The sequence below is a fragment of the Lithobates pipiens genome, unplaced genomic scaffold (assembly GCF_037356315.1).
Source record: "Lithobates pipiens isolate NorthernLeopardFrog02 unplaced genomic scaffold, aLitPip1_a1.2 Scaffold_61, whole genome shotgun sequence".
Lineage (NCBI taxonomy): Eukaryota > Metazoa > Chordata > Amphibia > Anura > Ranidae > Lithobates > Lithobates pipiens.
Genome location: NW_027507883.1, coordinates 481,065 through 506,974, shown reverse-complemented (window position 1 = coordinate 506,974; position 25,910 = coordinate 481,065). Strand labels below are relative to the sequence as shown.

General features: G+C 46.4%; 5 pseudogenes; 4 read left to right on the top strand and 1 right to left on the bottom strand.

Moving 5' to 3' along the window:
* Window positions 1–5,630: 5,630 nt before the first annotated feature.
* LOC143958436 (5S ribosomal RNA) lies at window positions 5,631–5,749 on the bottom strand (annotated as a pseudogene).
* Window positions 5,750–5,904: 155 nt separating this feature from the next.
* LOC143958434 (5S ribosomal RNA) lies at window positions 5,905–6,023 on the top strand (annotated as a pseudogene).
* Window positions 6,024–8,418: 2,395 nt separating this feature from the next.
* On the top strand, window positions 8,419–8,537 carry LOC143958785 (5S ribosomal RNA; annotated as a pseudogene).
* Window positions 8,538–8,645: 108 nt separating this feature from the next.
* Window positions 8,646–8,763, top strand: LOC143958561 (5S ribosomal RNA; annotated as a pseudogene).
* Window positions 8,764–8,871: 108 nt separating this feature from the next.
* On the top strand, window positions 8,872–8,990 carry LOC143958642 (5S ribosomal RNA; annotated as a pseudogene).
* Window positions 8,991–25,910: the final 16,920 nt, after the last annotated feature.

Below are 25,910 nucleotides of genomic sequence, written 5' to 3'. Positions count from 1 at the left end.
GCCCCTAGTTAACCCTTTCACCCCCTTTTACCAGTATCACTAAGCAATAGTTTTTCTGAACGCTGCATTAGTGTCACTGGTGCCGTTAGGTAGCTAGTTATTTTTTTAGGTTCACCGCCAGGTTTTTATAGCGCTAGGTACCCCGATATACTACCCAATAATGGTTTTAACCCCCTGATTGCCCCTAGTTAACCCTTTCACCCCCTTTTGCCAGTGTCACTAAGCGATCATTTTTCTGATCGCTGCATTAGTGTCACTAGTGTCGCTAGGTAGCTAGTTATTTTTTTAGGTTCACCGCCAGGTTTTTATAGCGCTAGGTACCCCGATATACTACCCAATAATGGTTTTAACCCCCTGATTGCCCCTAGTTAACCCTTTCGCCCCCTTTTGCCAGTGTCACTAAGCGATCGTTTTTCTGATCGCTGCATTAGTGCCACTGGTGCCGCTAAGTAGCTAGTTATTTTTTTAGGTTCACCGCCAGGTTTTTATAGCGCTAGGTACCCCCATATACTACCCAATAATGGTTTTAACTCCCTGATTGCCCCTAGTTAACCCTTTCACCAGCGATCACTGTATAAGTGTCACTGGTGACGCTGGTTAGCCAGTTAGTTATTTAGGTTCCCCGTCAGGTTTTTATATAGCGCCAGGGACCCCCATATACTACCTAATAAAGATTTTAACCCCCTGATTGCCCCTAGTTAACCCTTTCACCAGTGATCACCGTATAAGTGTTATGGGTGACTCTGGTTAGTTAGTTTGCTTTTTATAGCAGCAGGGTACCCACCATTTATTACCCAATAAAGGTTTAAGCCCCTGATCAATTAGGTTTTAGGGTCAGGGTCTGCGTCGCCCCAGGCAGCGCTAGTTTAGTGCCAGTACCGCTAACACCCACGCACAAAGCATAAACCTCCCGTAGTGGTATAGAATCTGAACAGATCAATATCTGACTGATCAGATCTATACTAGCGTCCCCAGCAGTTTAGGGTTCCAAAAAAATGCATTGTTAGTGGGATCAGCCCAGATACCTGCTAGCACTTGCGTTTTGCCCCTCCGCCCATGTTGGATTGAATTCATATAATACTTATGTAATCTGTTCATTGTTGAGGTAGCCACTTAGCCTCAAAAACCTATCACCCTATATGTGCTGAGTATACACTGAATCAGGTGCGGTTATTGTACCAGTGACTTACTCCCAGAGATGAGAATGAGGTCCATGCAGGATGCTTATTGCTGAGGAGTAACCCGAAAGAGGAGGGATGTATTCAGCACTATATTGGGGGGGGAACCATAGCTGGGATGGGTGGTGCTAATGGAGGGGACAGCAGCCTCCTGAGGAACAAACTCACAGCCATAGCTTCAGAGAAGGAGCGTGACTTTGTTACCCCGGGAGATTGGTGGCATCCTTGATAACATTCAATGAAGTTACAGAAACACTCAGGTTAGAATGGCTCCGGATTTTGTCAACCATGTTGAGAGGTTGGTAGAGAGGACAGAAACCTGTCATTGGCTCTGGCGTGCACTCGGTGGCCAACATCAAGCTGATTGTACCGTCTCTGTATGAAGGGGCAGTGGCCTGATGAGTTAGCATCACCGCTCAGTAAGATTTTGCCAAAACACATTGCTTACACTAATCCAAAGTAGTGGTCGAATGCCTGTATGGGCTGTACTAAGTTGGATTGTGAAAGGTGTTATGCTGTATGTTCCCATATACAGAAGTGCAGACTCGGTCTGTATATTTGGTGGCATCAATGGGCTTACTGACTGGGGATTCTATCTTGTTGCATTTGAGGCTATATCACACATGTGATCAGAGAAGATGAACGCTGGGGGCAGGTGGATATTTCCCTTTGTCGGAAGCATGACCACGATGTCCATTGTATGCCAGATCAATACGTGGGGATGAACGAGTAATGTTGGGAAGTTATTTCTCTCTGTGTTCTGGATGGAGAGATCATTGCTGGGAAGAAGGCACCCGGGTATTATTTAGGACATAGGCGAGTTTGTTTCTTTGTCCTAAAGAATACCGGTGTAGTGTTAGTCATGGAACTAGAGGGTTCCTTGAACCTAACCGTAGGTAGAGGTGCATGGTATACAATGGGCATGATCTCTGAAATACAGGCACAGGGGTGGAATTGTGTGGGTTGGGTAATTGTTGTAAACTTATATGTGTAGTTAAGCGATATTTATCTAGAAGGGTCTCCCATTTGTCTATGCAAGTTGAGCGACGATTTGACGGTAAGGTCTCTGTGTACAAGTTAGAGACTTTGCGGTCAAGTCAGAGCCCTGCAATACCGTTGTGAGCAAGCCTGCCGAATCCCAACCCGTATTTACAGTAAAGGGCTATAGGAGGTTGGGAGCGGGGTGCGTAATACATATGTATATATTATGGTAATAAGTTGATTTATTTTTGTGGTAGAGTGTGACCTATGGATATTGTAGGCTAGTAATATGGGCAAGAAAGGCCCTCCTCAAGACTCGGTATTTGAAAGCTGGTTGATATGTTACTCTGAATGTGTGCTGGTGAGTGAATGGACACCCCCTGCCCGTATTGCCGTCCTGAAGATACCGAAGATCCAGAATGGTGGCATGGAAGCTGTCGCTGAAGAATGATGGTGGTGTATCACTCAGTGGCAAAGCGGCACGTGTTGGGAAGCACCACACGGTAACACAATAATGGACTGCTCCATAGAACCTGTTTCTGCACATGTTGAAAAACACAATACGGTAAGACCATTATGGACTGTTCCACGGGAGCTGTTTCTGAAGCACATGTTGAAAACCACAACACATTACACAGCTAAGGACTGTTCCATAGGTACTGGTTCAGAAACACATGTTGGGGAGCCACACACGTTAGGACAGTTATGGACTGTTTAATAGGAACCGTGTCTGAAGAGGGGTGGTATGCGCCTTTCAGGCGCAAAGCGGCTGTTGGATTGAATTCATATAATACTTATGTTATCTGTTCATTGTTGAGGTAGCCACTTAGCCTCAAATGAATGAAGCACATGAAAGCTTTGTAATCAGAAGAACAATAGCTGGACTCGGACCCCCCCTGCTGTGATGTGTGTGTGGTTGCAGGCTTCAAAGGGAGTAAAATCAAGCTGGGTGGCTCATCGTTGAAAACACTGATCAATAGTGGACAATACAGCATGCTTCCTGAAGAATGGACATACATGTGAAGGAATGCCTCTTGGCGAAATCTATTGGATGGAAGGCAAATGGGGGTGGCTACGAGTGGGTGTGTATGTTTGTATGAAAAGGCTCACACACAGACAATGTTTTCCTGTTTGCTGTGAGACCCTGCCATGTGGTGACTCGGCCTACTTTGGGAGATGGCTCCGGCCTAAACCTCATGGTGAAGGCCCTGTCCTGGTCTGAGCCTAGCTGATGCAGCAAAGCCTCGCAGAGGACCGTGTGATAAGTATCTTTCATATTATTGTATTGTATGTTCTGAATGTAAGCTGCGTGATATTGTAATGTCCTTTTATTACTTTATGTTAGCTTTCCTAATTTAATGGGAAATAAATAAGATAATGTTTTACTAGCAGCAATGTGTGTGTTTTCATAAGTAACTTTATATCAGTGTGCTTAGTAGGGTTTTATAAATTAGATAAGTATGGGAAGAGACAAGGTAGTAATAGTTTGTAGAGCACATAATGTCTTTCAGCCCAGCCCACCCAAGTGCAGTATCGATCGATCACTGTCACTTACAAAACACTAAACACATAACTGCAGCGTTCGCAGAGTCTGGCCTGATCCCTGCGATTGCTAACAGTTTTTTGGTAGCGTTTTATATTTAAATCCGGAAGGCAGTCCGACACAATCGAAACCATGGCACGATATACATTTTTTTTACTGTTAACCTAAAATGCTTACTTCATGGTTAAACCTGGCTTAATAATAAGGTTGAATATAGACAGGCACAGGGAGAACATGCAAACTCCAGGCAGGTAGTGTCATGGTTGGGATTTAAACCAGCAACCCTTCTTACTGCTAGATGAGAGTGCTAACCACTACACCACTGTGCTGCCCAAACCACTGTGCTTCAATATCTCCAGGTCACTTAACCCCTGAATCTCTAACGCTGGCCATGCACATGTCAGTTTTTTTCATTCAGCTAGTGGGTTAAATTTAAAAAAACAACACCTGACTGGATTCCTCCATCCACACACTCAATGTGGGTGCTGGAATCCTCTCCACTGTATTATTGAATTCTGACAGCAGGAAGGCTACCTTGCTGTCAAAATATACAGATCATCTCTCCAGCCTACAGCCCTGACTGATTAGGAATATCCTGACTTCTGTTCAACCACAGTGGCCACACATGGATCCAAATTTATCTTTAGTTACTCTTATGCCGCGTACACACAATCAAACAAGCGGGTGGAAAAGTCCGGCAAACTCAAGTCCGCCGGACAATCCCCCCATGTGTAGGCTTCTGGCATACTTTTTTGACCCGAAAGTACCCGCTGGACTCGCATTTCGGCGGACAATCTAGCCACGAGTGTGCCAGTCCGCCGTACTTTTGAAATGAATGGACTTTTCCCGCCCGGAGAAAAGTCCGCTCATTTCGAGCGGGTCTCCAGGTAGAAGACGCCGCTGGCCCCGCCACCTGGTATGGACTTAAAGGGGAACCCCAACGCCAAAAAAAATCCGCGTGGGGGTCCCCCCAAGTCCACAACAGACCCTTGTCCGAGCACGCTACCCGGCCAGCCAGGAAAGGAGGGGCGAGCGAGCGCCCCCCCCCCTCCTGAGCCGTACCAGGCCGCGTGCCCTCAACATGGGGGGTGCCTTGGGGAAGTGGGGGCCGCGCGGCCCCCCCACCTCGAAGCACCTTGTCCCCATGTTGATGAGGACAAGGGCCTCTTCCCGACAACCCTGGCCGTTGGTTGTCGGGGTCTGCGGGCGTGGGTTTATCGGAATCCGGGAGCCCCCTTTAATAAGGGGGCCCCCGGATACCGGCCCTTCACCCTATGTGAATGAGTATGGGGTACAATGTACCCCTACCCATTCACCTGTAAAATAAAGTACAAAAAAAAAACACAACACACAAGATAAAATAATTTATTGCACAGCTCCGGGGGTCTTCCGTCTTCGGGGGTCTTCTCGCCGCACTCCTCCGCTATCTTCTTGTAGCTCTTTTACTAGCGGAGGAGTCCGGCTTTCTTCCTCGCCGCAGCCCTCTTCTTCCGACTTCGGGGGTCTTGTCCCCCCTCTTCGGTTCTTGTGCTGGGCCACCGCGCCTTCTTATAGCTCTTTTACAGGCGGTGGCCCGGTCTTCTGTCGCCGCTGTCACCTCCGCTGCCGCCGCCTTCTGTTCTGTTCTTCTCTTCTTCTTCTTCTTCTTCAGATGTTGCCTCGTCGAGTCCTCCGCTCACAATGGCTCTGACCGGGCACACAGCGACTTATATAGGGACATCACCGGATGATGTCCCCGCCTATTATGATGTCACAGTCCCAGCATCCTCTGGGACTGGGACACCAAAATGGGCGGGGACATCATCCGGTGATGTCCCTATATAAGTCGCCGCGTGCCCGGTCAGAGCTATTGTGAGCGGAGGACTCGACAAAGCAACATCTGAAGAAGAAGAAGAAGAAGGGTCATCGAAGTCAACATATTATAAAAAAGCCTACGGCACCTGGTATTCCCAGGCGGTCTCCTATCCAGGTACTAAGCATGCCCAACCCTGCTTAGCATCCGAGATCAGACGAGATCAGGCATATTCCGGGTGATGGGGCCGTAGGCAATCTTGCTGGCCACTCTCCACCTGGGAATACCAGGTGCCGTAGGCTTTTTTTTAATATGTTATTGGCGTCGATGACCTGTTTTATTTTTCTGCTTGTTTGCCGAGGTGACCATATTGGCATTTGTCAAGAGGGTTTAGAGTTGCCAGCAGGATCCCCTACGGCCACATCACCCTGAATGCGCCCGATACCATCTGATCTTGGATGCAAAGCAGGGTCGGGCCTGGTTAGTACCAGGATGGGAGACCGCCTGGCAATACCAGGTGCCTTAGGCTAATTTTTAATATGTTGTTGGCGTCGACAACCTGTTTTAATTTTCAGCTTGTTTGCTGAGTTGACCATCTTGGCGTTTGTCAACAGGGTTTGCAGTGACCAGCAAGATGGCATATGGCTAAATCACTCTGAATGCGCCCAATCTCGGATGCTAAGCAGGGTCTGGACTGGTTAGTACCTGGATGGGAGACTGCCTGGGAATACCTGGTGCCGTTAGCTTTTTTTTAATATGTTGGCATCGACGACCTGTTTATTTTTCTGCTTGTTTGCCGAGGTGACCATCTTGGTGTTTGTCAAGAGGGTTGAGAGTAGCCGCAAGAACCCCTATGGCCACATCACCCTGAATGTGCTGATCTCATCTGATATCGATTGCTAAGCAGGGTCAGGACTGGTTAGCACCTGAATGGGAGACCGTCTGGGAAGACCAGGTGCCGTAGGCTTTTTTTTAATATGTTTTTGGCGACCTGTTTTATTTTTCTGCTTGTTTGCTGAGGTGACCATCTTGGCGTTTGTCAAGAGGGTTTAGAGTGACCAGCAAGATGGCCTACAGCTACATCACCCTGAATGCGTCCTATCACGTCTGATTGTGGATGCTAAGCAGGGACGTGCCTGGTTAGTACCTGGATCGGAGACTGCCGGAGAATACCAGGTGCCGTGGGCTTTTTTTTATATGTTGTTGGCATCGATGACCTGTTTTATTTTACTGCTTGTTTGCCGAGGTGACCATCTTGGCGTTTGTCAAGAGGGTTGTGAGGGGCCAACGAGATCCTACAGCCCCATCACCTGGAATATGCCTGATCTCGGATGCTAAGCAAGGTTGGGCCTGGTTAATACCTTGATGGGAGACCGCTTGGGAATACCAGGTGCTGTAGGCTTTTTTTTATTATGTTGTTGGCGTCAATGACTTGTTTTATCTTTCTGCTTGTTTGATGACCATCTTGGCATTTGTCAAGAGGGTTGAGAGTGGCCAGCAACATTGCCTATGGCCACATCACCCTGAATGCACCCGATCTTGTCTGATCTTGAATGCTAAGCACGGTCAGGCCTGGTTAGTACCTGGATGGGAGACCGCCTGGGAATGAACAAATGAATGAATGAAATACTTGTATAGTGCACAATGCGAACTGAATCACCTCTAGGCGCTGTGGCGAGAATTGATCATCTGCTAAAAGAGGAAGGTCTTGAGGTTTTTCCTAAAAGCCAGGTGATTTTCTTCCAGGCGGATGTTGATTGGTAGAGCATTCCATAGCCGAGGCCCTTGGACAGCGAATCTCCGATCCCCCTTGGATTTAAGACTGCGGTTTGGTGTGTAATGATTTATTTTCTCCATTAGGTATTGCGGAGCTTCTCTATGCACGCATTTGTGGGTGAGGCAAAGGGTCTTGAACGTGATCCGATTTTTTATGGTTAGCCAATGTAAGCTCCTCAGCGAAGGAGAGATGGATTCCCAGGGTTTTTTTTCCTGTTATCAGCCTTGCCGCCGTGTTTTGGATCAGTTGTAATCGCGCAAGTTGATATTGTGGTAATCCTATGTAAAGCGAATTTGCGTAGTCCAGTGGTGAATTAATGATTGTTCCAACTACCACTGCTTTGTCATTCTTTGGGATAAAAGGGATGAGTCTGGGAAGCATGCGCAGCAGATGGTGAGATCCACTGACTACTGCTCCTATATGCGCATCCATTGACATTTGTGCGTCTAAAATAACCCCGAGACTCTTTGCTTTGGTCTTTGGGGAGATAGTCTGCCCAAAGACGGTTGGTGGAGACCAGGAGGTTTTGGTTTCGGGCTTATGATTTGGGTGTAAGATAAGAAGCTCTGTCTTTGATTCGTTCAGCTGGAGGAGTTAGTGGTCATCCAGTCCTCTATTGATTTGAGGCAGTTTTCAAGTTGTTGTTGGTGATCTTTTTTTCCATTGATCCGGAAATAAAGTTGCGTGTCGTCAGCGTAAGAGTGGAAGCAGAGATCTGAGCATCTGATGATTTGAAGGAGTGGGCGAATGTAAATGTTGAAGAGAACGGGTGACGAAGGAGAGCCTTGAGGGACTCCGCAGGTGACTGCCTTAGTTTCGGAGAGGAATTTTACTAGTTTCACTGTCTGTGACCGATTTCCTAGCAAGGACGCGAACCATTGGAGATCTATGTCTTGGACTCCGGCTACTTCTGTGAGGTGGACGAGTAGAGTATTGTGATCTACTGTATCAAACGCTGCACTTAGGTCTAGGGACATTCAGGGTGACATGGTTAGCACCTGGATGGGAAACCGCCAGGGAATACCAGGTGCCGTATTCTTTTTTTTAATATGTTGTTGGCGTCGATGACCTGTTTTATTTTTCTGCTTGTTTGCCGAGGTGACCATCTTGGCATTTGTCAAGAGGGTTGAGAGTGGCCAGAAAGATCGCCTACGACCAAATCAGCCTGAATTTGCCCGATCTCATCTGATTTTGGATGCTAAGCAGGGTCGGGCCTGTTTAGTACCTGGGTGGGATTCCGCCTGGGAATTCCAGGTGCCGTATTCTTTTTTTTAATATGTTGTTGGCGTCGACGACTTGTTTTATTTTTCTGGTTGTTTGCCAAGGTAAATATGTTGGCGTTTGTCAAGAGGGTTGAGAGTGGCCAGAAAGATCGCTTACTGTACATCACCCTGAATGCGCCCGATCTCATCTGATCTCGGATGATAAGCAGGGTCGAACCTGGTTAGTACCTGGATGGTACACTGCATGGGAATACCAGGAGCTGTAGGCTTTTTTTTTATATGTTGTTGATGTCGACAACCTCTTTTATTTTTCAGCTTTTTTGCCGAGGTGACCATCTTGGTGTTTTTCAAGAGGGTTGAGAGTGGCCAAAAAGATCGCCTATGGCCACATTGCCCTGAATGCGCCTGATCTCGTCTGATCTCGGATACTAACCAGGGTCGGGCCTGGTTAGAGCCTGGATGGAAGACCCCCTGGGAATACCAGGTGCCGTAGGCTTTTTTTTAACATGTTGTTGGCGTAGACGACTTGTTTTATTTTTCTGCTTATTTGTCGAGCTGACCATCTTGGCATTTGTCAAGAGGGTTGAGAGTGGCCAGCAAAATCGCCTACAGCCACGTCTCCCTGAATGTGCCCGAACTCGTCAGATATCGGATGCTAAGCAGGGTCTGAAATGGTTAGTACATAGATGGGAGACCACCTGGGAATACCAGCTGCCATAGGCTTTTTTTTTATATGTTGTTGGCGTCAACGACCTGTTTTAATTTTCTGCTTGTTTGCCGAGGTGACCATCTTGGTTTTTGTCAAGAGGGTTGAGAGTGACCAGCAAGATGGCCTAAAACAGGTAAAACAAATAAAATAAAACAGGTCGTTGACGCCAACAACATATTAAAAAAAAGACTACGGCACCTGGTACTCCCAGGCGGTACATACTCTGCAATACATACTCTGCAATACATACCCTGCCAATACTCTGCAATACATACTCTGCCAATACTCTGCAATACTTTATACTTACCCTGCCAATACTCTGCAATACTTACTCTGCCAATACACTGCCAATACTCTACAATACTTACCCTGCCTATACTCTGCAATACTTACCCCGCCAATACTCTGCAATACATACCCCGCCAATACTCTGCAATACTTATCCCGCCAATACCCTGGCAATACTCTGTAATACTCTGCAATACTTACCCTGCCAATACTCTGCAATACATACCCCACCAATACTCTGCAATACATACCCCGCCAATACCCTGCCAATACCCTGGCAATACTCTGCAATACTTACCCTACCAATACTCTGCAATACTTACCCTGCCAATACTCTGCAATAAATATCCTGCCAATACTCTCCAAAATACCATTTTATTTATTTGTTTTGTTTGTATTACATATAGATATTAAAGAGGTATGTTCTCATCTGAAAACAGTATTTCTTTTGGATAATCAAACCTATAACTGACTGGAGAAAAACAAATGTCACTTGTAGACAAACCTACACTATTTTTCAAGGCGGGGTCTGGGGAGGGACAATGGGTGGGGCCAGGGGTGGGGCTAAATGAGGGACCAGGGGCGGGGCCAGGGTGGAGCTGAAGGGGGCCCCATCAGGTAGGCTGTACGGGGCCCCATGATTTCTATCAGCGGCCCTGCCTACGGCCATATCACCCTGAATGCGCCCGATCACACCAGTAAAACAATACCCTAAACCAATGAGGTAGCAGCAGTGATAAGGTGGTACGGACAGCCTAAGGCCCTTTCACACTCGTGCGACTTGTCCTGCGACTTGAGACTGCAAAGTCACATGACAAGTCATAACCCGTGATTTCCTACGAGTTTAGTTCATATCTGTGCGACTTAAAAGTAGTTTTTGTACTACTTTTGTCCGACTTTGATGCGACGTGTGGCAGAGACCTCAAGATTACACAGACATTGCTTCAAGTCATGGCAAAAATCATGGCAAAAGCACTTGACTTTCAAGTCGCACAAGTGTAAAAATAGCCTTAATGATTGAATTTTACTACCAGGGGTACTTCGCCCATGATAGTGGTAGTAAAATCTGATCATCATTACTGCGCATGGGCTGTAAAGGCTACGGGCAAATCTGATGGCTATCAATGTTAACTGTGAAGTTGTCCCATCAGAATGCAGTTCACATGCACAAAAACCCACTTTTCATTTAGGCTCCATTTCCACTTGTACAACTTGTCCTGCGACTTTGAACGCTATGAATTCCAATGAGTATTATTCATATCTGTGCAACTTCAAAGTAGTCCCTGCACTACTTTGGTCCCACTTTGATGCAACTTGAGATCCATAGACCTCCGGAATACACAGGCATTGCTTTAAAGTCGCATCAAAATTGCGGCAGAATTGTGCAACTTTCAGGCTGCGTTAGCCTAAAAAGCCTGAAAGTTGCACGATTGTGACGCGACTTGAAGCAATGCCTGTGTATTCTGGAGGTTTAGGGACCTCGAGTCACATTAAAATGGGACCAAAGTAGTGCAGGGACTATTTTGAAGTTGCTGTGACTTGAAGTCGCACAGATATGAATGGTACTCATTGGAAATCGGGTACTTCTTGTCATGCAACTTTGCATTCCAAAGTCACAGGACAAGTTGCACAAGTGGAAACAGAGCCTAAATGAAAAGTGGGGTTTGTGTGCATGTGAACTGCATTCTAGGGCAACTTCACAGTTAACATTGCTATCCATCAAATTTGCGGAAACCTAGGCTCAGGGCCAGTTCACACTGCTGCATTGTGCAAAATCGCATGCAATTTGCACTGCAGTGCAAATCTCAGGCAATGTCCGTGCAATGCGATTTCAGCCATACAGATAGTATGGCTGAAATCGTATCGCATCTGGACTAAACTCGCACAGGACCCTTTTTTTGGTCCGCACCAGAATCGTATCGCATTGGCACCCATGCAATCCGATTCATGTCCAAACTGACACTTTTGCAGTGCGACATGTGAGCTGAAATGGGGGTGTCATTAACATTGTATGACATTCCCCAGCAGTTTGCATATGTCATTGTAAACTGTCGTGCGAGTCGGGTGCGATGCAGGAACCCGTAGTGGAATCGCAGGGTTTCCGCATTGTACAAGTGTGAACCCAGCCTAACACAACTGTTTGTGTATCACCAAAATTCATGACACTGAGCTAATGTGACAACAATAGGCTTGTGCTCTGCACCAATCAACTAAATCAAAGTAAACGTCCCCAGGACCTGCCAACCTTCTGTGTGAATCACTCTTCTGATTTTAACCACTACAATACAGGGCACTTTCGCCCCCTTCCTTCCCAGCCCAATTTTCAGCTTTCATCGCTCTAGCGCTTTCAGTGACAATTGCGCGGTCATGCTACACTGTACCCAAATGAAATTTTTATCATTTTGTTCGCACAAATAGAGCTTTATTTTGGTGGTATTTATTCACGACACCGTTTTTTATTTTTTGCGATATAAGCGCAAAAAAGCGGAAATTTGGAAAAAAAACAATATTTTCTTTTTTCTATTTTAAAAGAAATCCAATAAAATCAAATTTTGTCATAAATTTAAGCCAAAATGTATTCTGCTACATGTTTTTGGTAAAAAAAATTCCGTTAAGTGTATAATAATTGGTTTGTGTGATCACGGACATATGTACGCAAATGATGTGCAGGTGATCACGTACATATGTGTGCACATAATCATTGGGACAAGTGATTTTAGTGGGACATATGTGGGGGACATGTTTTTATTATTAGGGACATGTGTTTTTATTTTTTGGGGACATGTATGTTTTGGGGACATGTGTGTTATGAGGACATATGTGGGGACTGTGTTTACACTGTGTGGTGTGTTGTGTGTTTACACTAGACTGAAGATCAGTGAGTAAAAAGCTGTAAAAAACAGCTCATACTCACTGATCATCAGCCGGCTGCAGCAATCTGCTCTCCTCTCCTCAGCGATGACTTCTGTGTGAGGAGAGGAGGAGCCGATTGCCTAGCAACCGGCTGTTTGTTTACATCACATGACGGCCGTGATTGGACACGGTCGTCATGTGATCAGGAGGGCCAATCACAGAGCCCTCCTGCCGATCTGAGATGCGCCGTGTCTCGGTGACACGGGCGCATTGGGATCGCGCCGCTGCGCGGGCACGCACGCGCACGATCCCGCTCCTCCTGATGGACGTTCCTGAACGTCCTATCAGGAGTAGACGGCTCCCACCCGGGCCGTATATGTGCATTGGCCGGGTGGGAAGTGGTTAATCATTTAATGTGGTTGAATCAGAGCTTCGGTTCACTTGCTTGTCAGTAGACTCAGCAAGTGAACCGAAGAATCGATTCATTGAATCGGTTCATTTCAGTGAGCAGTTCGAAATGAACCGATTCACTTTAAAGATCCGGACTTCCCATCACTAGTTACACTCACACAGATCCTCTGTGTTTGGGAGCTGTCTGGGGAAGGGGCGCTAATGTTGGCCTAACCAGCAGGAGCCCGGGAGGAAGGACATCTCTCATGCTGTTGACATAAGGTTAGTAAATTTGTTAGGGAGGTGTTGTGTAATTATTGTGCTAGGGGATACACTGCTGATTCCCCCCATGTCATGTGCTCTCTTGTACCCAGTTCCCACCATGTCATGTGCTGTGCAATGCAGTGCCCACTATGTAATGTGCAGTGCCCACCATGTCATGTGCACTGCCCACCTTGTCATGTGCAGTGCCCACCTTGTCATGCTGTGCCCACCATGTCATGTGCATTGCAGTGCCCCCATGTAATGTGCTGTGCCCAGTATGTAATTTGCTGTGCATTGCAGTGCTCACAATGTAATGTGCAGTGCCCACCATGCCATGTGCTGTACATTGCAGTGCCCTCCATGTAATGTGCTGTGCATTTCATTGCTCTTCATGTGATGTGCAGTGCCCACTATGTCGTGCTGTGCCTTGCAGTACCCACTATGTCATGCTGTGCCTTGCAGTGCCCACCATGTCATGTGCTGTTCCCACCATGTAATGTGCTGTGCCCGCCATGTCATGTGATGTACCATGCAGTGCCCGCCATGTCATGTACTGTGCCATGCAGGGCCTGCCATGTAATATGCAGTGCCCACCATGTCATGTGATGTGCCACCCAGTGCCCACCATGTCATGTGCAATGCCCACCATGTCATATGCTGTGCCATTCAGTGCCCACCATGTCATATGCTGCGCCTTGCACTGCCCACTATATAATTTGCCGTGTCCACCATGTCATGTGCTGTGCCATGCAGTGATCCCACCATGTAATGTGCTGTTCCATGCAGTGCCCACCACATCATGTGCAGTTCCCACCTTGTCATGTGCTGTTCTGTGCCCACCCTGCCATGTGTTGTGCTCAGAATGTAGTGTGTTGTGCCCACTGTGTAATGTGCTGTGCTGTTCAGCAGTGCCCACCATGTAATATGCCATTCCTAACATGTAATGTGCAGTTGCATTGCCCACCATGAAATGTGCTATGCCATGCAGTGCCCACCATGTAATGTGTTGTGCCCACCATGTAATGTGCTGTGCCGTGCAGTGCCCACAATGTAATGTAATGTGATGTGTCATGCAGTGCCCACCATGTTATGTACAGTGCCCACCATGTAAATTGCAGTGCAGTGCCCACTTGTAATGGGGAGTTCTCACTATGTAATGTGCTTAGCTGTGTCCGCCATGCCATGTGCTGTGACCACCATATAAGGTCCTGTGCCCACCTTGTGCATGTGCTGTGTTGTGACCACCATGCAATGTGCTGTGTTGTGCAGGGCTCACCATGTCATGTGGTGTCATGCAGTGCCCACCTTGTCATGTGCTGTGCAGTGCCCACTATGCCATGTGCAGTACCCAACATATAATATGTTGTGCCCACCATATAATGCGCTGTGCAGTGCTCACTTTTAATGTGCAGTGCCCACCATGTAATGTGCTTAGCTGTGCCCGCCATGTCATGTGCTGTGCCCACCATATTAAGTCCTATGCCCACTTTGTGCATTATCTGTGTTGTGCAGTACCAACCATGTCAAGTGCTGTGCCAACCATGTCATGTGCTGTGCCTACCTTGTAATGTGCTGTATTGGGCAGTGCCAACCATGTAACATGCTGTGCCCACTATGTAATTTGCTGTGCTTTGCCCACCATTAAATGTGCTGTATCCATGTATCCACCATGTAATGTGTTGTGCCAACCATGTAATGTACTGTGCTATTCCCCCCCCCCCCCCTGTGTAATGTACTATGCTGCCCCCCCACAGACCCACCCCTCACTAGGGATGAGCTTCGTGTTCGAGTCGTACATCGGCTGTTCACCCGTTAAGCAAATTCCGAACGTTATGGGCCGTTCGCGCCAAATTCGTGCACCAAGCATGCACTGTGACCCCGCATGCTTGACCAATCACAGCGCCGGCAGCGAGGAGAGCCATGATTGGCCACAGGCAGGATGCCTGTGGCCAATCATAGCTCAGGCTGTGTAGTACATGCCCCACACTATATAAGGCCGCCAGCGCGGCGGCCTTGTGTAGTATGTTAGCGTCTGTAGGAGTTAGTGGGTGTTCTGTGTACCTTAAGCACAGTATACACCGATCGTTATCGGCCGATTTTGCGTTCTTGCCTTCTGTAGTGGCTGTTGTCTGCGTGCACTGACCGCAGTATACACCATTATATCCACCTATATAGCTAGCTATATTTCTCTTTTTTAATAGAGCTTGCTATCAGTTGTAGGAGATTCTGCGTGCTGTCTGCGTGCTCTGAACCCAGCATACACCGCTATATCCACCTATGTAGCTAACTATCTTGCTCTTTTTAAATAGAGCTTGCAGTCAGTTGTAGGAGATTGTGCGTGCTGTCTGCGTGCTCTGAACCCAGCATACACCGCTATATCCACCTATGTAGCTAACTATCTTGCTCTTTTTAAATAGAGCTTGCAGTCAGTTGTAGGAGATTGTGCATGCTGTCTGCGTGCTCTGAACCCAGCATACACCGCTATATCCACCTATGTAGCTAACTATCTTACTCTTTTTTAAATAGAGCTTGCAGTCAGTTGTAGGAGATTGTGCGTGCTCTGAACCCAGCATACACCGCTATATCCACCTATGTAGCTAACTATCTTGCTCTTTTTAAATAGAGCTTGCAGTCAGTTGTAGGAGATTGTGCGTGCTGTCTGCGTGCTCTGAACCCAGCACACACCGCTATATCCACCTATGTAGCTAACTACACAACAAGTAAAGGCGCAAAAATCACATAATAATATACTCAAAGAGGCTGTCTGTATAAAGTTATATAAGATGATAGTACATATGAGATCTTTTGGTTATCAAGTCCCAGGAAAGTGCCTTTCGTTCCTTGGATAGGAATTCAACATACAGGGCTGCCACCGCAGGGAGCTGAAACCAGGCTCCTACACTGTTACGGAGATATAAAAGAAGAAGAAGAAGGGGGCGCCTCTGGGTGTAGATTTTTTTTAAAGCAATTTATTCACAAGTCTAAAACAGAGAGATTTTGCACTCACATTTTCCATAAAATAAATGGGCATGTAGAATAAGAGGGGTCATCTGAAGAAGTGACGGACAAATCAGATGACCCCTCTTATTCTACATGCCCATTTATTTTATGGAAAATGTGAGTGCAAAATCTCTCTGTTTTAGACTTGTGAATAAATTGCTTTTAAAAAAATCTACACCCAGAGGCGCCCCCTTCTTCTTCTTTTATATCTCTGTAACAGTCTAGGAGCCTGGTTTCAGCTCCCTGCGGTGGCAGCCCTGTATGTTGAATTCCTATCCAAGGAACGAAATGCACTTTCCTGGGACTTGATTTTTGCGCCTTTACTTGTTGTGTACTATATATGTGGAACCGTTGTGCTGCATATCAAATAATATTACTACTGTTGTCTACGTATACACTTATACATATCATTTTTTTTTTTTGTTATGTTTTGGTGGTGGTGTTGTAGTTCTTGTTAATAATGGATATCATTTCAGCCATTACACACCATAGATACACCACACTTGATCAACTATATTCTCACCTATCACCTTTGGATTTTTCCATTGTAGTTAATCTCAATGGAAGAAGCCACACTCTTTGTGGAAAATTTAAACAACTAGAAAGGACCATCCACATGACCAACTCACAATGGTGGGATAGGTTCTTTCTAGAAAAATACATAGAAACTAAGATCGGACCCCCCACCCGCTGGAAGGCAAGCACGTACATGTACGTGCTTTCATAGTTTCATAGTTAGTTAGGTTGAAAAAAGACACCAGTCCATCCAGTTCAACCTGAGTGAGTGTCTACAATTGTCCCTATTCCTGTACATTGCACACTCACATTGGTCCCTACACTCAAGGAGCCCACAATCCAAGGTCCCTATGCATATACTAGGGCCAATTTTGAACAGAGGCCTATTAACCTACCTGCATGTCTTTGGATTGTGGGAGGAAACCCACACAGGCACAGGGAGAACATGCAAACTCCAGGCAGGTAGTGTTGTGGTTGGGATTTGAACCAGTGACCCTTCTTACTGCTAGGTGAGAGTGCTAACCACTACACCACTGTGCTGCCCTTGTGCCTGTTGGTGCCACTGCACCGACGTACATTGCCATGCAGCGGTCCTTAAGTGGTTAAGGATGATAAAATAAATTGTCTAACATGCTATAGAAGCAGTGTCAGAGTTATGAGCTTTAATCAGAACTCATTGCTTGGGTTTACCCACTGAATTTTGTGGACCCAAAAATATTGCTTGACTGCGTTAGGAATAAGAAAGAGAGCAGGGATTTCAGTCTGATCCCTCTTGGGAAAGTCTACAGAGAGCCCCCGCTCTCTGGAAGTAAAGGGTGGCTGTTGGAAGACCATCTTACATTTCAATTGTAAGCTATAATTAAGCCTCTAGTCTGGTTGCTAGGTTGTTCTGAAGTAGAGGGCTGAGGGACTGGGTCAATCTCAGTTCGTGCTGGACTGGCGGAAGAGTGCTCATTCCTCTGAGAAGGCCGGGCTAGATCTGATTCAGTCTCTCTCTCTCTCTCTCTTCCAACTGCTTCTAGGGCAACATGGCAGGCAGTCCAAATGTTTGGTTATGGCCTATGAAGTGAATGGCAGATCCTATTCTAACTGTTTATCCTTTCTTCCTGGGAATTCGGTGTTTTGATCTTGGAATGGTTCTTAGCTTTTCTTAGTTAGAGTATGAGGGCACCATACTACAGCCAACAAACTTTGGCCAGGCCAAAATCAACGTGCCCTATTCTTGGTTCAGACTTTAGGGACTGGGTCAAGATGTCTTCTCCCCATAGGGGAAAAGGTATGACACATGCCATTCCCACACAAATAGGTTTAAACGTCCATAATTTAAACCATATGAAAGTTTTCAATGAAAACTATTCATTAATGTCCATGTATAGTGTAGCCAGTAGCAAGCAAAAACAGAGTAGGGTTCAGGCACAATGCACGTAGATATCACTTGCTGCCCATTTGCTAGAGCAGGATTTAGACAGGACCCCCTCCCAAGCCCACTGTAGCATTGTTTGTATATAATGCTGTTAACTACCCGTTTGCTGCTCATTAGTATGCCCACCTTGGAGCAATGTAGAATGCATTGCCAGTGATTTCCCCTTGCGCATATGCTCTGTGGTCCCAACAGAGCACATTTCATAGGCAATGTAAATAGTAAATTGCTGCTCTACTAGAGCCGACCTTTGGTTTATATGAAATTCAAATGATGTGTTGTGCAATCAAGCCCACTGAAGCATTGTTTGTTTACAATGCCATTAATTCCCCTCCACTACACATTTATATGCCCAACTTGGAGCAGTGTAGAATGCATTGCAAATGATTTCACCTTGCGCATATGCTTTTTGTGGTCCTAACAAAGCAGCATTCATAAGCAATGCAGATAGTGATTGGCTGCTCTAGGGGAGCCAGTTATATGAAATGCAAATGATGTGTTGCACAATCAAGCCCACTGTAGCATTGGTTTTATACAATGCCATTAATTCGGCCTTTGCTGCTGATTCATACCCAGTCTGGCGCAGCATAGAATGTATTGCGACTGATTTCCCGTTTCAGGCTCCCTGTGATCCCAACAGAGCAGTGTTCAGATGCAATGCACATAGATTTCTTGCTGCCCATTTGTTGCAGCTAGGCTTTCGACAGGACCCCCTCCCAAGCCCACGGTAGCATTGTTTGTATACAATGCCATTAATTTGCCCTTTGCTGCTGATTCATGCCCAGCCTGGCACAGCATAGAATGCATTGTGATTGATTTCCCATTGGTTTCCAGCTCTTTGTGGTCCCAACAGAGCAGTATTCAGACACAATGCACATCATTGATTTATTTTAATTTTTTTGTTAGGCTTTAGTGCGGTTATTAGTTAGCATTAGAACCATATTGTTTAATGTGAAAATTATGTGTATTTTTTACTGCTGAATGCTTTATTTTTTTAGAAGCCAGGAAAGCATTTTATTGTTTTAAAATGCCTAGCTTGTCAATATTACAATTGAGTGCAGTGTGTTTTAAAGGTTGTTAATGCAATAATTGGGGCCTAAAGCCCCATATCATCCTCCTTGTGTTTTTTAATGTTACCAATATCTCGTTGCAGATGACTGGAATGAGCACAAGATGTATGTGTGAAATGCGTCCACATGACCATAGTTTGGTGTCTTTGGTGTTATCTTTGTGAAACAATATAAAAGGCAATCGGAAGTTCTGGATCTGCAGTCATTTCTTTCTTCCTTCTGGGCAATGGGATTCTAGGTGTTGGGGTGAAGCGATTTGATGTGCTGATGCAATTCGATGTGTGGGTGGTGATGCAATGTGCTTTGGGCGATGCAATGTGCTGGGGGTGATTCGATGTTCATGGGAGATGTGATTCGATGTGCTGGGGAGATGCAATTCGATGTGCTGAGGGTGATGCGATTCGATGTGCTGGGGGAGATGCGATCCTATGTGCTGGGAGCAATGTGGTGCGATGTGCTGGGGGCGATGCGATGTGCTGGGGCGATGCGATTTGATGTGATGTGCTGGGGCGATGCGATTCGATGTGTTGCGGGTGATGCAATGTACTTTGGGAAATGCGATGTGCTGGGGGTGATTCGATGTGCTGGGGAGATGTGATTCGATGTGCTGGGGGAGATGCAATTCGATGTGCTGGGGGAGATGCAATTCGATGTGATGCCAAGTGCTGGGGGGCGATGCGATGTGCTGGGGTGATGCGATTCGATGTGATGTGCTGGGGGCGATTCGATGTTCTGGGGAGATGTGATGCGATTGGGCAATGGGATTTGAGGTGTTGGGGTGAAGCGATTCGATGTGCTGATGCGATTCGATGTGTTGGGGGTGATGCAATGTGCTTTGGGCGATGCAATGTGCTTTGGGCGATGCGTTGTGCTGGGGGTGATTCAATGTGCTGGGGGAGTTGCGATTCGATGTGCTGGGGGAGATGCGATTCTATGTGCTGGGGGAGTTGCGATTCGATGTGCTGGGGGAGATGCGATTCTATGTGCTGGGGGAGATGCGATTCTATGTGCTGGGGGCAATGTGATGTAATATGCTGGGGCGATGTGATTTGATGTGATGTGCTGTGGGCGATGCGATTCGATGTGTTGCGGGTGGTGCAATGTGCTTTGGGGAGAGTCGCTGTTCTGGGGAGACGCGATGCGATTGGGCGATGGGATTCGATGTGTTGGGGTGAAGCGATTCGATGTGCTGATGCGATTCGATGTTTTGGGGGTGATGCAATGTGCTTTGGGCGATGCGATGTGCTGGGGAGATGCGATTCGATGTGCTGGGGCGATGTGATTTGATGTGATGTGCTGTGGGCGATGCGATTCGATGTGTTGCGGGTGGTGCAATGTGCTTTGGGGAGAGTCGATGTTCTGGGGAGACGCGATGCGATGCGATTGGGCGATGGGATTCGATGTGTTGGGGTGAAGCGATTCGATGTGCTGATGCGATTCGATGTTTTGGGGGTGATGCAATGTGCTGGGGGCGAATCGATGTGCTGGAGTGATGCAATGTGCTGGGGGTTATGCGATTCGATGTTCTGGGGAGATGCGATTCGATGTGCTGGGGCGATGTGATGTGCTTGGGTGATGTGTTTCGATGCGATGTGGTGGGGCAAAGCGATTTGATGTGCTGATGTGATTCGATGTGTTGGGGGTGATGCAATGTGCTTTGGGCGATTTGATGCGCTGGGGCGATTCGATGTGCTGGGGGAGATGCAATGTGCTGGGGGAGATGCGAATCGATTTGCTGGGGAGATGTGATGTGCTGGGGGCGATGAGATGTGCTGGGGCTATGCGATTCGATGTGCTGATGCAATTCGAAGTGTTGGGGGTGATACAATGTGCTGGGGTGATACGATTCAATGTTCTGGGTGAGATGCAATTCGATGTGCTGGGGCGATTCAATGCGATGTGCTTGGGTGATGCGATTCGATGCGATGGGTGATGCGATTTGATGTGCTGGGGCGATTCGATGTGCTGGGAGATGCGATTCGATTTGCTGGGGCGATGCGATGTGCTGGGGCGATGCGATTCGATGTGATGATGCAATTCGAAGTGTTGGGGGTGATGCAATGTGCTGGGGTGATGTGATTCGATGTTCTGGGGGAGATGCGATTCGATGTGCTGGGGCGATTCAATGCGATGTGCTTGGGTGATGTGATTCCATGCGATGTTTTGGGGCGGCGCGATTTGATGTTCTGATGCGATTTGATGTGTTGGGGTGATGCAATGTGCTTTGGGCGATGCAATTTGCTGGGGGCGATTCAATGTGCTGGGGGAGATGCGATTCGATGTTCTGGGGAGATGCGATTCGATGTACTTTGGGCATTTCGATGCGCTGGGGGTGATGCAATGTGCTGGGGGAGATGCAATGTGATGGGGGAGATGCGATTCGATTTGGTGAGGGGATGAGATGTGCTGGGGTGATGCGATTCGATGTACTGATACAATTCGAAGTGTTGGGGGTGATGCAATGTGCTGGGGGTGATGCGATTCGATGTTCTGGGGGAGATGCAATGCGATGTGCTTGGGTGTTGCGATTTGATGTTCTGGGAGAGATGCGATTCAATGTACTGGGGCGATTCAATGCGATGTGCTTGGGTGATGCGATTTGATGCGATCTGTTGGGGGCGACGCGATTCGATGTTCTAATGCGATTTGATGTGTCGGGGTGATGCAATGTGCTTTGGGCGATGCGATGAGAAGTGTTGGGGGAGATGCGATTCGATGTGCTGGGGGCGTTGTGATGCAATGTGCTGGGGCGATGCGATTTTACGGGGAAGGGGGGTGATGCGATGTGCTGGGGGAATATTTTCTTATTTTTAACCCGATTATCTATGTAACATAGAGAAAGTTGTTTGTGCAAATAGTTGTAAATAAGCAGTTTTTTTAAATACTCCCACCATCCCATCTAAGGCCCCATTCACACATGCGGACATTATGTGCGTATTTCATCCATCCGTTTGCGGATGAAGTACGGACATACATGCATTCCTATGGGATAGCGGGAGTCGGCGGATGAACATCCGCAAACACCCGATATCGTCCGCCTCCGCAATTGTCCGATTCTGCAGACGGAGGAAAATCCTATTTTTCTATCCGTCTGCAGAGCGGATCGGATGAACACGGACAGACGATCCCCCATAGAGGAGAGCGGAGAGCTGACAGGGCAGTCCATGCACAGTGTACTGGGACCGCCCTGTTATCCTCCGGCTCAGCGGGGACAACAGAGTGATCCCCGCTGAGCAAGCGGATCATCACGGGGCGGATCATTGCTGATCCATCCCGTGTGAAAGGGGCCTAACACCAAAACACAAGCACAATTTTTCAAAATTAATATGCACAGTTTGAACTTCAAGTCGTCTTCAATACGTCTAGATGCATAAATGAATTGTGTTGCTGACATTATTATTTTTTTTATTATTTTTTTTTTTATTTTTAACCACTTCAGCTCCGGACCAATAAACACCTTAAGGACCAGAGGTCTTTTTGCAATTTCGCACTGCGCTGCTTTAACTGGTAATTGCGCGGTCATGCAATATTGCACCCAAACGAAATTTGCGTCCTTTTCTTCCCACAAATAGAGCTTTCTTTTGATGGTATTTGATTGCCTCTGCGATTTTTTTTTTTGCGATATAAATGGAAAAAGAGCGAAAATTTTGAAAAAAAAGATATTTTCTTCTTTTTGTTATAAGAAAAATCGAATAAACTAAATTTTAGTCATACATTGAGGGCAAAATTTATTCAGCCACATGTCTTTAGTAAAAAAAATGTCAATAAGCGCATATTTTTTGGTTTGCGCAAAAGTTATAGCGTCTACAAACTAGAGTACATTTTCTGGAATTTACACAGCTTTTAATTTATGACTGCCTATCTCATTTCTTGAGGTGCTAAAATGGCAGGGCAGTACAAATCCCCCCCAAATGACCCCATTTTGGAAAGTAGACACCCCAAGGAAATTGCTGATGGGTATGTTGAGCCCATTGAATATTTATTTTTTTTGTCCTAAGGGATTGAATAATGACAAAAAAAAAATTTTTTTTACAATAAGTTGTCACTAAATGATATATTGCTCACACATGCCATGGTTATATGTGGAATTGCACCCCAAAATATATTCCGCTACTTCTCCCGAGTATGGGACTTTTTGGGAGTCTAGTCGCGCACGGCACCCCGAAAACCAATCACCACCTTCAGGATTTCTAAGGGTGCAAATTTTTGATTTAACTCCTCACTACCTATCACAGTTTCGAAGGCCATAAAATGCCAAAATAGCACAAAACCCCCCAAAATGACCCCATTTTGGAAAGTAGACACCCCAAGCTATTTACTGAGAGGCATGTTGAGTCCATGGAATATTTTATATTTTGCCACAAGTTGCGGGAATATTACAAACTTTTTTTTTTTTGCACAAAGTTGTCACTAAATGATATATTGCTCACACATGCTATGGGCATATGTGAAATGACACCCCAAAATACATTCTGCTGCTTCTCCTGAGTACGGGGATACCACATGTGTGGGACTTTTTGGGAGTCTAGTCGCGCACGGCACCCCGAAAACCAATCACCACCTTCAGGATTTCTAAGGGTGCAAATTTTTGATTTAACTCCTCACTACCTATCACAGTTTCGAAGGCCATAAAATGCCAAAATAGCACAAAACCCCCCTAAATGACCCCATTTTGGAAAGTAGACACCCCAAGCTATTTACTGAGAGGCATGTTGAGTCCATGGAATATTTTATATTTTGCCAAAAGTTGCGGGAATATTACAAACTTTTTTTTTTTTTGCACAAAGTTGTCACTAAATGATATATTGCTCACACATGCTATGGGCAGAAGTCAAATTACACCCCAAAATAAATTCTGCTGCTTCTCCCGAGTACGGGGATACCACATGTGGGGGACTTTTTGGGAGCCTAGCCACGTACGGGACCCCGAAAACCAAGCACTGCCTTCCGGATTTAAATATAAAATGCTACCAAAAAACCTGTTAGCGATGGCAGGGATCATGCCTGACTCTGCGATCGCTGCAGTTATGTGTTTAGTGTTTTGTAAGTGACAGTGATCGATCGATACTGCACTTGGGTGGGCTGGGCAGAGGGGCAAAACGCAGGTGCTAGCAGGTATCTGGGCTGATCCCGCTAACAATGCGTTTTTTTGGAACCCTAAACTGCTGGGGACGCTAGTATAGATCTGATCAGATCAGATATTGATCTGTTCAGATTCTATAGCACTACGGGAGGTGTATGCTTTGCGTGTGGGTGTTAGCGGTACTGGTACTAACCTAGCGCTGCCTGGGGCGACGCAGACCCTGACCCTAAAACCTAATTGATATCACCCGCCGGGTGATCAGGGGGTTAAACCTTTATTGGGTAATAAATGGTGGGTGCCCTGATGCTATAAAAAACAAACTAACCAGAGTCACCCGTAACACTTATACGGTGATCAGTGGTGAAAGGGTTAACTAGGGGCAATCAGGGGGTTCAAATTTTTATTAGGTAGTATATGGGGGTCCCTGGCGCTATATAAAAACCTGACGGGGAACCTAAATAACTAACTGGCTAACCAGCGTCACCAGTGACACTTATACTGTGATCGCTGGTGAAAGGGGGTGAAAGGGTTAACTAGCAGCAATCAGGGGGTTAAAACCATTATTGGGTAGTATATCGGGGTACCTAGCGCTATAAAAACCTGGCGGTAAACCTAAAAAAATAACTAGCTACCTAGCGACACTAGCGACACTGATGCAGCGATCAGAAAAATTATCGCTTAGTGACACTGGCAAAAGGGGGTGAAAGGGTTAACTAGCGGCAATCAGGGGGTTAAAACCATTATTGGGTAGTATATTTGGGTACCTAGCGCTATAAAAACCTGGCGGTGAACCTAAAAAAATAACTAGCTACCTAGCGACTGTAGCGACACTAATGCAGCGATCAGAAAAACGATCGCTTAGTGACACTGGCAAAAGGGGTGAAAGGGTTAACTAGTGGAAATCAGGGGGTTAAAACCATTATTGGGTAGTATATCGGGGTACCTAGCGATATAAAAACCTGGCGGTGAACCTAAAAAAATAACTAGCTACCTAGCGACACTAGCGACACTGATGCAGCGATCAGAAAAATGATCGCTTAGTGACACTGGCAAAAGGGGGTGAAAGCGTTAACTAGCGGCAATCAGGGGGTTAAAACCATTATTGGGTAGTATATCGGGGTACCTAGCGCTATAAAAACCTGGCGGTAAACCTAAAAAAATAACTAGCTACCTAGCGACACTAGCGACACTGATGCAGCGATCAGAAAAATTATCGCTTAGTGACACTGGCAAAAGGGGGTGAAAGGGTTAACTAGCGGCAATCAGGGGGTTAAAACCATTATTGGGTAGTATATTTGGGTACCTAGCGCTATAAAAACCTGGCGGTGAACCTAAAAAAATAACTAGCTACCTAGCGACTGTAGCGACACTAATGCAGCGATCAGAAAAACGATCGCTTAGTGACACTGGCAAAAGGGGTGAAAGGGTTAACTAGTGGAAATCAGGGGGTTAAAACCATTATTGGGTAGTATATCAGGGTACCTAGCGATATAAAAACCTGGCGGTGAACCTAAAAAAATAACTAGCTACCTAGCGACACTAGCGACACTGATGCAGCGATCAGAAAAATGATCGCTTAGTGACACTGGCAAAAGGGGGTGAAAGCGTTAACTAGCGGCAATCAGGGGGTTAAAACCATTATTGGGTAGTATATCGGGGTACCTAGCGCTATAAAAACCTGGCGGTGAACCTAAAAAAATAAATAGCTACCTAGCGACTGTAGCGACACTACTGCAGCGATCAGAAAAACGATCGCTTAGTGACACTGGCAAAAGGGGGTGAAAGGGTTAACTAGCGGCAATCAGGGGGTTAAAACCATTATT